The sequence below is a fragment of the Ranitomeya variabilis genome, chromosome 3 (assembly GCF_051348905.1).
Source record: "Ranitomeya variabilis isolate aRanVar5 chromosome 3, aRanVar5.hap1, whole genome shotgun sequence".
Lineage (NCBI taxonomy): Eukaryota > Metazoa > Chordata > Amphibia > Anura > Dendrobatidae > Ranitomeya > Ranitomeya variabilis.
The window spans coordinates 732,611,568-732,626,875 of NC_135234.1; the positions used below are offsets into that span (position 1 = coordinate 732,611,568).

Below are 15,308 nucleotides of genomic sequence, written 5' to 3' on the forward strand. Positions count from 1 at the left end.
CACCATCACAGACGGCTCCAGTCAGCAGGAGGCAACGGTTCCGTCAGATGGTGACAGACTACATGTCTTGCCCTCTTGCTGTACTCCCAGACGGCTCTTCCCCTTTCAAGTTTTGGGTCTCAAAGCTGGATACATGGCCAGAGCTAAGCCAGTATGCATTGGAGGTGCTGTCTTGCCCTGCGGCCAGTGTATTATCGGAACGTGTCTTTAGTGCTGCAGGTGGTGTACTAACTGACCGTCGCATGCGACTATCCTCCGATAACGTTGACCGGCTTACTTTCCTGAAAATGAACAAGGCCTGGATCTCGCAGGAATTTGCCACTCCTCCTCCTGATTAAATAATTAGGTCACTGTATACGTTATCCAGGTCTCCTGTTGTGTTCATCTTTCTACCACCTGAACTTAAATTCCTGGGCTCCAACACCGCCAGTTGAGGCTCAGAAGTGCCGTCTGCACAGTCAAAACATACGACCCAGTGTTATTGGGTTTCAGTAACGTCAGCTGATCCCCAGCTGTGTAGCCGGCAATGTGTCATGCGACCGCCACGCTGACACAACAACTGAAATGTAAGGGAATCTGTCCCCCCCCCCCCCCAAGGCGTTTGTTACTGAAAGAGCCTCCTTGTGCAGCAGTAATGCTGCACAAGGAAAAGGTAGCTATTTTGGTTTAGCTCCTTGCACACGCAGAACTTAACACTTATAAAATGTGTCCACTGATACCGTAAAACCGTCCCGGAGGTGGGACTTTCCTTCGTAATATGACGCAGCACAGACGTCATTCCTCCCCCCCCGGCGCCGCGCCCCTGCTCCTCAGCGTTGTTTGATTCCGTCCCGGAGCCTGCGCTGTTATGTTATCCCGTGGCCAGGCACACTTAGCGCTGCCCGTCTTCTGGCATCATTTGGTGTCAGGATGGCTGCGCCTGTGCGGCCGCGCTGGCCGAGAGCCCGCCTCGCAGTGTCTTCTGATTTAATCCCACTGGGGGCCTGGGATCCATGGACATGCGCAGTGCATATCTGAACCTCCACCTCTCACTCATCTCCCTATGGCTTCTTCAGACTGTTCGGTGTCAGCTGGTCCCTAATAGCATGCCACGGCCGTGACACCGCACAGTCTGAAGAAGCCGTATGGAGGGGAGTGAGAGGCGAGGATATGCACTGCGCATGGCCACGGATCCCAGGCCCGCGGTGGGATTACATTAGACGACACTGCGAGGCGGGCTCTCGGCCAGTGCGGCCGCACAGGCGCAGCCAGCCTGACACCAAATGATGTCAGAAGATGGGCAGCACTAAGTGTGCCTGGCCAAGGGATAACATAACAGCGCAGGCTCCGGGATGGAATCAAACTACGCTGAGGAGCCGGGGCGCGGCGCCCGGGGGGGAGGAATGACGGCTGTGCTGCGTCATATTACGAAGGAAAGTCCCACCTCCGGGACGGTTTCACGGTTTCAGGGGACACATTTTATAAGTGTTTAGTTCTGTGTTTGCAAGGAGCATGATGAAAAGAGCCACCTTTTCCTTTTGCATCTTTTGTGCTGCACAAGCTGGCTCTTTCAGCTACAAACGCCTTGGGGGGGGGTTAAAGGTTCCCTTTCGACTTTCTCAGGCTTCGGCCTACATTGTGTTCCTCTGCTTTTCCACCTGTCCCTGGGCTCCAACACCGCCAGTTGCCGTCCAGAAGTGCTGTACGCACAGTCCCAACAGTCCCTCCTCTGTTATTGGGGTTCAGTAACGTCAGCTGTTCCCCTGCTGTGTGTGTGGCAATCCCTCCTACCTCCTCCTCCTCCACCTGTCCCTGGGCTCCAACACCGCCAGTTGCCGTCCAGAAGTGCTGTCCGCACAGTCCCAACAGTCCCTCCTCTGTTATTGGGGTTCAGTAACGTCAGCTGTTCCCCTGCTGTGTGTGTGGCAATCCCTCCTACCTCCTCCTACCTCCTCCTCCTCCACCTGTCCCTGGGCTCCAACACCGCCAGTTGCCGTCCAGAAGTGCTGTCCGCACAGTCCCAACAGTCCCTCCTCTGTTATTGGGGTTCAGTAACGTCAGCTGTTCCCCTGCTGTGTGTGTGGCAATCCCTCCTACCTCCTCCTACCTCCTCCTCCTCCACCTGTCCCTGGGCTCCAACACCGCCAGTTGCCGTCCAGAAGTGCTGTACGCACAGTCAACAGTCCCTCCTCTGTTATTGGGGTTCAGTAACGTCAGCTGTTCCCCTGCTGTGTGTGTGGCAATCCCTCCTACCTCCTCCTACCTCCTCCTCCTACACCTGTCCCTGGGCTCCAACACCGCTAGTTGCTGCCTGGTAGTGCTGTACGCACAGTCAACAGTCCCTCCTCTGTTATTGGGGTTCAGTAACGTCAGCTGTTCCCCTGCTGTGTGTGTGGCAATCCCTCCTACCTCCTCCTCCTCCACCTGTCCCTGGGCTCCAACACCGCCAGTTGCCGTCCAGAAGTGCTGTACGCACAGTCAACAGTCCCTCCTCTGTTATTGGGGTTCAGTAACGTCAGCTGTTCCCCTGCTGTGTGTGTGGCAATCCCTCCTACCTCCTCCTCCTCCACCTGTCCCTGGGCTCCAACACCGCCAGTTGCCATCCAGAAGTGCTGTACGCACAGTCAACAGTCCCTCCTCTGTTATTGGGGTTCAGTAACGTCAGCTGTTCCCCTGCTGTGTGTGTGGCAATCCCTCCTACCTCCTCCACCTGTCCCTGGGCTCCAACACCGCCAGTTGCCGTCCAGAAGTGCTGTACGCAGTCAACAGTCCCTCCTCTGTTATTGGGGTTCAGTAACGTCAGCTGTTCCCCTGCTGTGTGTGTGGCAATCACTCCTACCTCCTCCTACCTCCTCCTCCTCCACCTGTCCCTGGGCTCCAACACCGCCAGTTGCCGTCCAGAAGTGCTGTACGCACAGTCCCAACAGTCCCTCCTCTGTTATTGGGGTTCAGTAACGTCAGCTGTTCCCCTGCTGTGTGTGTGGCAATCCCTCCTACCTCCTCCTACCTCCTCCACCTGTCCCTGGGCTCCAACACCGCCAGTTGCCGTCCAGAAGTGCTGTACGCACAGTCAACAGTCCCTCCTCTGTTATTGGGGTTCAGTAACGTCAGCTGTTCCCCTGCTGTGTGTGTGGCAATCACTCCTACCTCCTCCTCCTCCACCTGTCCCTGGGCTCCAACACCGCCAGTTGCCGTCCAGAAGTGCTGTACGCACAGTCAACAGTCCCTCCTCTGTTATTGGGGTTCAGTAACGTCAGCTGTTCCCCTGCTGTGTGTGTGGCAATCCCTCCTACCTCCTCCTCCTCCACCTGTCCCTGGGCTCCAACACCGCCAGTTGCCGTCCAGAAGTGCTGTCCGCACAGAGCCAAACACCTCGCCAATGTGTTAGTGGGGTTCAGCACCGCCAGCTGTTCCCCTGCTGTTCAGCCGGCAACGTGTACTGCGACCGCCACGCAGGCACAACAAGTTAAATTTAAGGGAACCTGCCCCCCCCCCCAGGCGTTTGTTACTGAAGGAGCCACCTTGTGCAGCAGTAATGATGCAAAGGGAAAAAGTGCCTCTTTTCGTGGTGCTCCTTGCACATGCTGATCCTAACACTTATGAAAAGTGGCCCCTCCTACCGTGATACCGTACGGTTGGTGGAACTTTCCTTTGTGATGTGACGCAGCACAGCCGTCATTCTTACCCCCTTGGAGCCGTGCGCCGCCTCCTCAGCGTTGTTTGAATCAGTCCCGGAGCCTGCGCTGTTAGGTTAGCCCTTGGCCATGCACACATTTTGCGCTGCCCGTCTTCTGACATCATTTGGTGTCAGGCTGGCTGCGCCTGTGCGGCCGCGCTGGCCGAGAGCCCGCCTCGTACTGTCTTCTGATTTAATCCCACTGGGGGCCTGAGATTCATGGACATGCGCAGTGCATATCTGAACCTCCACCTCTCACTCATCTCCCTATGGCTTCTTCAGACAGTTCGGTGTCAGCTGGTCCCTAATAGCATGCCACGGCCGTGACACCGCACAGTCTGAAGAAGCCGTAGGGAGGGGAGTGAGAGGCGAGGATATGCACTGCGCATGGCCACGGATCTCAGGCCCCCAGTGGGATGAAATCAGAAGACAGTACGAGGCGGGATCTCGGCCAGCGCGGCCGCACAGGCGCAGCCAGCCTGACACCAAATGATGTCAGAAGGCGGGCAGCGCAAAATGTGTGCATGGCCAAGGGCTAACCTAACAGCGCAGGCTCCGGGACTGATTCAAACAACGCTGAGGAGGCGGCGCACGGCGCCAAGGGGGTAAGAATGACGGCTGTGCTGCGTCACATCACAAAGGAAAGTTCCACCTACCGGACGGTATCACGGTAGGAGGGGACACTTTTCATAAGTGTTAGGTTCAGCATGTGCAAGGACCATAATTAAAAGAGCTAAGTTTACCTTTTCCAGCATTAGTGCTGTACACGATGGCTCTTTCAGCTACAAACGCCTGGGGGGGGGTTAAAGTTTCCCTTTCAACTTGCTCCAGTGCAGGCTTCGGCCTACACTCTGCTCCCTCTCCTCCTCCTGCTGACCCTGGGCTCCAACACCGCCAGTTAGGGCCCGGTACTGCTAGCTGCACAGAGAAAAACACCAGCCAATGTGTCAGTGGGGTTCAGCACCGCCAGCTGTTCCCCTGCTGTGTAGCCGGCATCGTGTCCTGCAAAAGCCACGCAGACACAAGAACTGAAATTGAAGGAAACCTGTCCCCCCTCCCCCAGGTGTTTCTACGTTTTACAGCCACCTTGTACGACAGTAATGCTGCATGTGTGCAAGGTGGCTCAGAAACTTAGTCTCCTTGCCCATGGGGAACTGAACACGTCTAAAATGAGTCCTCTGCGACCATTAAAACGTCCCTCAGGTGTGATTTTCCTTTGTATTGACACGCAACAAGCTCCTTGGTAGCGCTGCCCGTCTTCTGGCATCATTGTTTGGCTGCCGGCGCCTCTGCGGCCGCCTTGCCCCACACAACGCCCCTCGGTGTCTTATTTATTTGGACTGCGAGGGTGTGATTGATGGGCATGAACGGTGCATTTCTTCGCCTGTCCCTCATCTCCTTCCGCCTTCTTCGGACTGTGCGGCTTCATGGCCGTGGCATGCGATAAGGGATCAGCTGACGCCGCATAGTCTGAAGCGGGTGTAAGAAACCAAGCGAGAGGCGAACATATGTACTGCACCAGGCCATGAATCCCAGCCCCGCAGTGTTTTAACAATGTTAAGACACTGCGGGGCTGGGATTCATGGTCATCGCAAACCGCACCGGCCGACATTACATGATGTCAGAGGATGGGCAGCGCTAACAGCGCAAGGCCAAGGGATAACACGACAGCGCAGACTCCTGTGCAACAAATAACGATGCTCAGGAGGCCGCGCCAAGCACCAAGGTGGCATTTTTGCCAGCTGTACTGCGTCTCTTTACGAAGGGAACTCACGCCTCAAAATCAGTTTGACTGTGTAAGGGCCTAAATGTTATACGTGTTCCTTTCAGCGTGTGCAAGGAGCAAAATTAAAAGAGCAACCTTTGACTTGTGCAGCATTACTGCTGCATAAGCTGTGGCTCTTCTACTTTGTAACACCTGAGTGGGGGTTAAAGGTTTACTTTAAAATTGGTTCAATTAGGCTTCGGCCTACACTCTGCTCCCCCTGCAGAGCCCTGGCTCCAACACCGCCAGTTGGGGCCCGGTACTGCTAGCTGCACAGAGAAAAACACCAGCCAATGTGTCAGTGGGGTCCAGCACCGCCAGCTGTTCCCCTGCTGTGTAGCCGGCAACGTGTCCTGCGACCGCCACGCAGGCACAACAGACCCAAAGCTGCCGCCACTGCAGGCTTCGGCCTACACTCCCCTCCCCCTTGCTCCTCCTCCTGCTCCTCCTCCTGCTGGACCCCGGGCTCTAACACCGCCAGTTGGGGCCCGGTACTGCTAGCTGCACAGAGAAAAACACCAGCCAATGTGTCAGTGGGGTCCAGCACCGCCAGCTGTTCCCCTGCTGTGTAGCCGGCAACGTGTCCTGCAAAAGCCACGCAGACACAAGAACTGAAATTGAAGGGAACCTGTCCCCCCTCCCCCAGGCGTTTGTACGTTTTACAGCCACCTCGTACAGCGGTAATGCTGCATGTGTGCAAGGTGGCTCATAAACCTATTCTCCTCGCACATGTGGAACTGAAAACACGTCTAAAATGTGTCCTCTGTGTGACCATTTAACCGTCCCGGTGGTGTGACTTTCCTTTGTAATGACACGCTGCAACCCCCTTGGTAGCGCTGCCCGTCTTCTGGCATCATTCTTTGGCTGCCTGCGCCTCTGCGGCCGCCCTGACCCACACAACGCCCCTCGGTGTCTTATTTCTTGGGACTGCGAGGGTGTGATTGATGGGCAGGAGCGGTGCATATCTTCGCCTGTCCCTCATCTCCTTCCGCCTTCTTCAGACTGTGCGGCTTCATGGCCGCGGCATGCGATAAGGGATCAGCTGACGCCGCACAGTCTGAAGCGGGTGTAAGGACCCGAGTGTCAGAGGCGAACATATGTGCTGCGCCAGGCCATGAATCCCAGCCCCGCAGTGTTTTAACAATGTTAAGACACTGCGGGGCTGGGATTCATGGTCATCGCGAACCGCACCGGCCGACATTACATGAGGTCAGAAGATGGGCAGCGCTAACAGCGCTAGGCCGGGGGATAACACGACAGCGCAGACTCCTGTACAGCAAATAACAACGCTCAGGAGGCTGCACCCAGCACCAAGGTGGGATTCTTGACATCTGTGCTGCGTCTCATTACAAAGGGAACTCGCGCCTCCAACACAGTTTGACTGTATAAAGGGCTAAATGTTATACGTGTTTCATTCGGCGTGTGCAAGGAGCAAAATTAAAAGAGCAACCTTTGACTTGTGCGGCACTACTGCTGCATAAGCTGTGGCTCTTCTAGTTTGTAACCCCTGAGGGGGGGTTAAAGGTTACCTTTGAAATCGGTTCAATTAGGCTTCGGCCTACACTCTGCTCCACCGGCAGAGCCCGGGCTCCAACAACGCTAGTTGCTGTCCGGAAGTGCTGGCTGCACAGAGCCAAACACCTCGCCAATGTGTCAGTGGGGTCCAGCACCGCCAGCTGTTCCCCTGCTGTGTAGCCGGCAACGTGTCCTGCGACCGCCACGCAGGCACAACAGACCCAAAGCTGCCGCCAGTGCAGGCTCCGGCCTACACTCCCCTCCCTCTTGCTCCTCCTCCTGCTCCTCCTCCTGCTGACCCCGGGCTCTAACACCGCCAGTTGGGGCCCGGTACTGCTAGCTGCACAGAGAAAAACACCAGCCAATGTGTCAGTGGGGTCCAGCACCGCCAGCTGTTCCCCTGCTGTGCAGCCGGCATCGTGTCCTGCAAAAGCCACGCAGACACAAGAACTGAAATTGAAGGGAACCTGTCCCCCCTCCCCCAGGCGTTTGTACGTTTTTAAGGCCACCTTGTACAGCGGGAATGCTGCATGTGTGCAAGGTGGCTCATAAACGTATTCTCCTCGCACATGTGGAACTGAAAACACGTCTAAAATGTGTCCTCTGTGTGACCATTTAACCGTCCCGGTGGTGTGACTTTCCTTTGTAATGACACGCTGCAACCCCCTTGGTAGCGCTGCCCGTCTTCTGGCATCATTGTTTGGCTGCCTGCGCCTCTGCGGCCGCCCTGACCCACACAACGCCCCTCGGTGTCTTATTTATTGGGACTGCGAGGGTGTGATTGATGGGCATGAGCGGTGCATATCTTCGCCTGTTGTCACTCATCTCCTTCCGCCTTCTTCAGACTGTGCGGCTTCATGGCCGTGGCATGCGATAAGGGATCAGCTGACGCCGCACAGTCTGAAGCGGGTGTAAGGACCCGAGTGCGAGAGGCGAACATATGTGCTGCGCCAGGCCATGAATCCCAGCCCCGCAGTGTTTTAACAATGTTAAGACACTGTGGGGCTGGGATTCATGGTCATCGCGAACCGCACCGGCCGACATTAAATGAGGTCAGAAGATGGGCAGCGCTAACAGCGCTAGGCCGGGGGATAACACGACAGCGCAGACTCCTGTACAGCAAATAACAACGCTCAGGAGGCTGCACCCAGCACCAAGGTGGGATTCTTGACATCTGTGCTGCGTCTCATTACGAAGGGAACTCGCGCCTCCAACACAGTTTGACTGTATAAAGGGCTAAATGTTATACGTGTTTCATTCGGCGTGTGCAAGGAGAAAAATTAAAAGAGCAACCTTTGACTTGTGCGGCACTACTGCTGCCTAAGCTGTGGCTCTTCTAGTTTGTAACCCCTGAGGGGGGGTTAAAGGTTACCTTTGAAATCGGTTCAATTAGGCTTCGGCCTACACTCTGCTCCACCGGCAGAGCCCGGGCTCCAACAACGCTAGTTGCTGTCCGGAAGTGCTGGCTGCACAGAGCCAAACACCTCGCCAATGTGTCAGTGGGGTCCAGCACCGCCAGCTGTTCCCCTGCTGTGTAGCCGGCAACGTGTCCTGCGACCGCCACGCAGGCACAACAGACCCAAAGCTGCCGCCAGTGCAGGCTTCGGCCTACACTCTGCTCCATCTCCTCCTCCTGCTGACCCCGGGCTCTAACACCGCCAGTTGGGGCCCGGTACTGCTAGCTGCACAGAGAAAAACACCAGCCAATGTGTCAGTGGGGTCCAGCACCGCCAGCTGTTCCCCTGCTGTGCAGCCGGCATCGTGTCCTGCAAAAGCCACGCAGACACTTGCTCTTGTACCTTCTGCTCCCCATCCTGGTCCAGTACCGTCAGCTGGTTCTGGGCAGAGCCTTTGGCTTAGGTGCCTCCCTCTGGGTATCCGAGTTCCACCAACGTCAGGTGGTCCTTGGTAGTGCTTTCAGGCACGGGTACCTCCTGCTTAGTAACCGGGTTCCAGTAACGTCAGCTGGTCCTCGGTAGTTCCATTGGCTCTTGGACCTTCGGCTACCCATCCGGGTTCCAGCACCGTCAGCTGGTTCTCGGCAGTGTCTTTTGCTCTTGTACCTTCTGCTCCCCATCCTGGTTCCAGTACCGTCAGCTGGTTCCGGGCAGAGCCTTTGGCTTAGGTGCCTCCCTCTGGGTATCCGAGTTCCACCAACGTCAGGTGGTCCTTGGTAGTGCTTTCAGGCACGGGTACCTCCTGCTTAGTAACCGGGTTCCAGTAACGTCAGCTGGTCCTCGGTAGTTCCATTGGCTCTTGGACCTTCGGGTAGCCATCCGAGTTCCAGTTCCATCAGCTGGTTCTCGGCATTTTCTCAGCCTTCTTGTACCTTCTGCTACATTTCCAAGTTCAAGAGACTAAACACGATGACCCGGAAGACCACCCCTAAGATGACGACGACACCAGAGACGACAACCACCGTGATGACGACGACCCTGGAGACGATGACCCTGAAGACCACCCCGATGACGACGACCCAGGAGACGACGACCCTGGAGACGACGACGACCTGGAAGACCGAGAAGCAGAAGAACAAGAGGCTGCAGAACAAAGAGCAGAAGAACATTAAGCATAACACTAAATATCAGAGCAAAAAATATTATCTAAATTATAAGCAGAAGAAGACTAAGCAGTGTATGGGGGTGAGTCCGTTCCTCCTCGTGGTGCCCCTGGATAAAGCCTGATGCTGCAGGCGAAACTGAACGCGGACAAATGTAACTCTTTTGTGACAGGCAGAACGGAAGGTGTAATCTTCAAACTTTTATAGATAACAACTACGGGAATGCCTGTCACAAATAAGAATATGATGAAGAAGTAGAAAATGATGAAGATAATAGTAAAATAAAAAGAATATGAACAATGTAACCAAAAAAAATAATAGGTAGAAGATGAAGAAGAAGATGAATAAGGTGAAGATAGTTGATGTCAAAGAAGCTGATGATGAGGATAATGAAGAAGAAAGTGTGGGAGAAGTAAAAAAGAAGGTGAAGGGCGTGGAAGTAGTGAAACATCAATATCTGACAAAATAAAAAAAAAATTAACATAGTCAAAATCTTTCTACCGCCGAACGTCATAAAAAAAAACAAAATCCTGCTATTCTATTACATTGGGCTAAACCTCTGTGCCTTTAATGTCTCCGCCACGTCCCCCAATACATCCTACATTATTCTTAGTTGTTTTCCTTCATGTAGAATGAACCTACAAGTTTATAAAGGGTTTTTTTTAATTCCGATATTTTCGTCCCATTGACTTGCATTGGGATCGGGTATCGGTATCGGATTAGATCCGATATTTTGACGGTATCGGCCGATACTTTCCGATACCGATACTTTCCGATATCGGAAAGTATCGCTCAACACTAGTCTCAACTGATGGATGATGCAATGGCCAACACAATTTACCCAAACTTAGGCTTTTATCCCAAAAAACTGGATCCTAAATGCCATCCTTATCTTTCGATTTAAAGAGAACCTGCCACCAGGATTTCACCCCCCAAACTATTTATATGTGAATGTAGCTCCTTCAAAGACAAGTCCAGCAATACCTTTACATGGCTGGTCCATTACTAAAAAATCGACAAATGAGGCTGAAGAGCTATTACTGTAGATCTGAAGCCTCCGTCACTCCAGCTCTATTCCCCACCCACTGCCGTCTCCTCCTACTTGACCTTCAGATGAAGACGACCAGAACAAAGGTTGTCTTGTCAAGAAGGAGGTAGCCATCACTGGGAGGGGAATGGAGCTGGAGTGACAGAGGCTTCGTATCTTCAATACCTATTTGCACATCAATTCAAACACCAAGTTCTTAACGAAGGAACGGACTGGCCACGTAAAGGTATTGCTGGGCTTGTTTTGAAGGAGGTACATGCACATATTAATATTTTAGGGACAGAAATCTTGCAAAAGATTCCCTTTAAATACCTTGTAAAAATCCCCGAGCTTCCTCGATTCTGACCCTCTTTTCCGTTTTGCACTGTGTGGCTCCATTGCAGAGATATTCACATTTGTTTCTTCTGGAGCTCAGCATGAGAAATCTCTACTTTGCAGTCTAACTACTGTAGGTTTTTCTGCAGAGTCTTGTCTCGGGGCATGTGCTCTTACCCCTTTCTCCAAGTCGCAGTCAATCACAGCTCAGCAGCTAATCCAGCAGTCTTGGATGCTGCAGAGTTATGATTAGCAGCAGCTGAGAGGGAGTGGTGAAAGTGCACGCCCCCAAAAACACACCCAATTGGACTGCAGAGCGGAGTTTTCACATACTGCGCTTCAGAGGAAACAAAGGTGAATATCTTTGCAATGGAGTGACGCATCGCAAAACAAAAAAGTGCGGTATAATCAGGGGAGCTCAAAGATTTTTACAAGGTATTTTAATAAAATTTTGGGCAAGTTCTTTTTAACATGCTATTCGCTGACTTCTGTCAGGTATACAAGTATAATCAGCCTCTAGGAGGGACATGAGACAGATTACAAAACATGAGGGATCGGGTTTTGTCTCTCTGCTTTGTAGTCTGTCAAACTGTATAAAGGCACAACATAAGGCAGGCAAGCTATTAGACAATGAATGCTGGTCAGTGAATGAAAAAAAATAAGTTCCAGCACCTAACGTGCTGGCAGAATGTTACCGCAACCAGAAAGTTCACTAACAAAATGAGTAGATGGAATGTTGCGGAGCATGAAAATCGCAACATTTCCTCGATATTTTAGACTAATACAAGCAACAAAAGCAGCTTTGACTCTGGATCGATGAAGGTTTTGCAAGAAAGAACAGGTTTTCGTTCAGGGACTCCCCAAGCATTTATTTTTTCCAACACTTTGAATTGATTGCTTGAGTATTCTGATGTGCGCATATTAATTCATAAACGCTAATCACAGAGCTAATCTGAATCTGAAGTATAAGAGTCAGTAACAGCCGTATCTGGGAATGGATCTGCCAGAGGATATTGCAGGGAGCAGCACACAGAGCTATTCCCATCCCTTTTTAATATCCGTCTGTGGATTCCACTTATCGGAGGCGCCATCAGGGCGAGATGCTCTGATCACAAGTCCGCTGTGCGTCAACTGAACAGAACTTTTCAGACAAATGGCCCCATCCCCTGGCACATCCTGTACCCAGAGGAGAATTTCATTCCTCTGCAGTCTGCCGGTCCCCCCTCGTATGACTATCACACACTACATACATTGTGCTCTTCGGTGTTCTATCATTCTCTGGGGACCAATATCTGCCATTACAGATGATTTACGTTGCATTTATACTGCACAGTTATCATCATTTCCGAGAATGCTGCAGCATAATCACGCTGCCGATCACCCAATGAAAGAGCATAATGCTCGTTTGTCAGGAGAAATTTTCTTTTGTTTTGCTTAAAGGAAATCTGTCAGCAGCTTTTTCGCTTTGGGATCTGAGAGCAGCATGATGTAGGACCAGAGACCCGGATTCCAGCGATGTGTCACTTACTTGGTGCCGTTTTAATAGAATCCTTGTTTTCTCTGCTGTAGAACTAGCAGTGCTCAGAATGCTGAGCTGTGTATAAACCCACCCACACCACTGATTGGCATCTTCATGTGTACACTGTCAGCAAGCTGCCAATCAGTGGTAAAGGCGGGGTTACACTAATCAGCCGGACTAGCTTACACATGACACCTAGTCCTGCAGTGATATTCTTCTGCTGATAAAACACTAATTGTATTGAAACTGCTACACACAGCCTAATGAGTGACACATCCCTGGAATCAGGGTCTCTGTCCCAAAATTGTGCTACTGTCAAGGTGAAAATATATTTCCTTATATACTTTTTGTACTTTTATATCTTATACTGTAAAACAATAAGTTTTTCCCCTGCTAATGCAAATGTAATTGTATTTAAAGATGGCCGCCAGTGTTCAGTTTCAGTTTAGTATCCGAAGAGTTAATTTTCATTTCTTCAGAATTTGAAACTCAGGAATGTGAAGAAAAGGAGGATTCACCAGAAGACGTCAGGACAAATCAGGAAGACTGGATGCTAACTTAAACCCCGCCTAATGCACGCCTTCCCCTAACACTCAATATAGTATTGTGTATTTTAGAATAAAGCCAGTTGTTGTGACCGTTGCAGACATGAGTAGATGCACGGGCATTCAATTGAGATTGAATCAGCACCTTGTCTGAGTCATTCTTACCCGGTACCAGATGCTCGGCTCATACTTTAATTTGGAATGACTGGTGAATGAGGGTATATTGTCGTTACGACCCCGACAATTTGGCGCCCAACGTGGGGCGTGGCCAGCGATCCGAGGCCCCCTGGACCCATGCCTGGATGTCTGTGGATGATACCCGTAGTGGCTGACCTCGAGGACTGATCACCCTCCGCACACGGTAAGTGGTGATCATATACACTGTATGTGTCACACTTGCTAGTGTCTCAGCCGTTATTGGTTTGTCTGTGGTCTCCTTGGGTCCGGGAGGTGACCGGTCGAGTGGTGAGATCGAACGCGATCCTGTGCCACGCTCTGAACCAGCAACTGAGAGACGTCGCATTCTGTGCATCCTCTGTACACCACACCTCCTCCACCGGTCATTGTACTCCATTCAACCATCCTACCCGTGACTATTGTCTAGTAGTGAAGTGGAGTGATAAATTGAGCTAGTTATAGATTGTGGGGCGGCTTAGAGGAAGGGATAGGAGACGCAGCCTCTGTGATATTGTACCAGCTAGGTAATTAAGACGTCCCGAGCAGGGACCACCTGTATTTCTGTGGAGGGCTCTCACTAGGAGACCGCCTCCCGACTGTTTAGAATATCGTGGCAGGATAGTCTGTTAATCACTGGTGTTCAGGTTAGGGACAGAAAATATTGAGCGCGAGGCTCTTTTTCTAATACGTTGAGCGAGATTCCGTATTGTGGAACTCAGTGTTGATATCGCTGCCAGTGGTTTTACTGCAGAAAATCACAGTATTCTGTGAGTCATGTTGCGTCTCTTAAAGCAGAAAAAGTCTGTGCCCCACAAGTTAGATGAGGATGCTGTGGAAGTCAAGACAATGGTCACGGGAGGGCAAGAGGCAGTCAAGAAGCTTATCTGCGAGTTGGGCGAAGCTTAAAGAACAAAGGATGAAAATAGGTTGATGGAGAGGGAGGATCAGACAATGTAGAGCCCGTGTTTGGTTATAAAATGCCTTTGAACTGTGATCTTACAGACTGAAAAATGGCCGCCGTGCCACTGATGATGAAAATGCAGTCTCAGCCAGCGCCCTGTAATGGCGACGGGATGAGCTCTCCAGAAGCGTGGGTGTGTCCTGTTTGTGTTGTGCAGAATCCAACCTGGGTGGAAACCTGCCGTGTGTGTGCGTACGGGCCGTCCTTGGAGCTCCGCCCAGACCACGGAGGATCATAGGAAAGTTTTGTAGAAATTAAGTCTGAAAACTGCTGCAATTTGTTACTTTGTAGGAGATGGGAGGGGGGGGAGCGGACCGCTGCGAGATTTCTTTGTCAGTTCTCCTCTTTTCTCCTGATCTGCGCTACGTGCTGGAGAAAGGGGGGTATAGAGTTGGGCTTTTGCTCTCCCTTCAGCGCTGAAGAATGCAGTGAAAGTTCTTATCTCCGTGTTACTAGATGGGAGGGGGTGAGTGAATCCCTGCGCGACCTGCTTGCAATTTCTCCCTTCGGTGCTGTGGGCTACAGAAAGGGGGGCCATGTATTGCATTCCAAAGTTTTCTCTGTCCTTGGTTTAGTACACGCTGAGAGATTTATGTTTAAAGCAATAAGTACTGTATGAAATTGAAAGTGAAATAGACCTGTGCCTAGTCTTAGAGGAAAACTTGTAAGTAATTGAAAGATTGGTAATTACCTGTATCAAGTTGAGTGATTGATATATAGCAAATTGAAGATCAACAGGGGGGCTCCCTGTTAGATAATATGGTCCCTCCCCAGGAAATTAAGCCTCTTCTCCCGACTGTAAGCTCTGTGCCCCTCAATCCCAAAGCACCAATATACTGGGTTGCCAAAACTTAGTGCGCCTCTATTCTATGATCCTGTCGGGTGGATTTGTGATGTATGCGGAGTTACTAATTCTCAGTGTAGAGAGGTCTGTTACAATTGTGGAGCGAGTAGATTCAGGGTCGTAGCCCCCACCTTTCCCTTGCTAAACGCTGACAGCAATTCCCCGCTCCAAATACAGCCCCCACCCCACCGCAGTCCGCAGTACAAGGACGAAGCTTCATTCCTTATCAGAGTCTATGTAACAGAGTTCAGCCCCTGCCCTCCCCACCTTACACAAATCTAGTCTCATACTAAAATATCCCTTTTAACCCTGTCTGGGAATCTCCCTCCCCAGCCCCATGTCAATTCTCAGACCAAGAGCTTGTTTTAATCGGTGTAAATGGCAGACCCCCCCAGCCCGGAAAG

At 51.8% G+C, this 15,308-nt stretch overlaps 1 protein-coding gene across 2 annotated transcripts in view; it reads right to left on the reverse strand.

Annotated features, from left to right (window-relative positions):
• MRE11 (MRE11 double strand break repair nuclease) overlaps positions 1–15,308 on the reverse strand; it is a 295,853-nt gene that overhangs the window by 87,992 nt on the left and 192,553 nt on the right. The gene's annotated exons all lie outside the window — the stretch shown is intronic.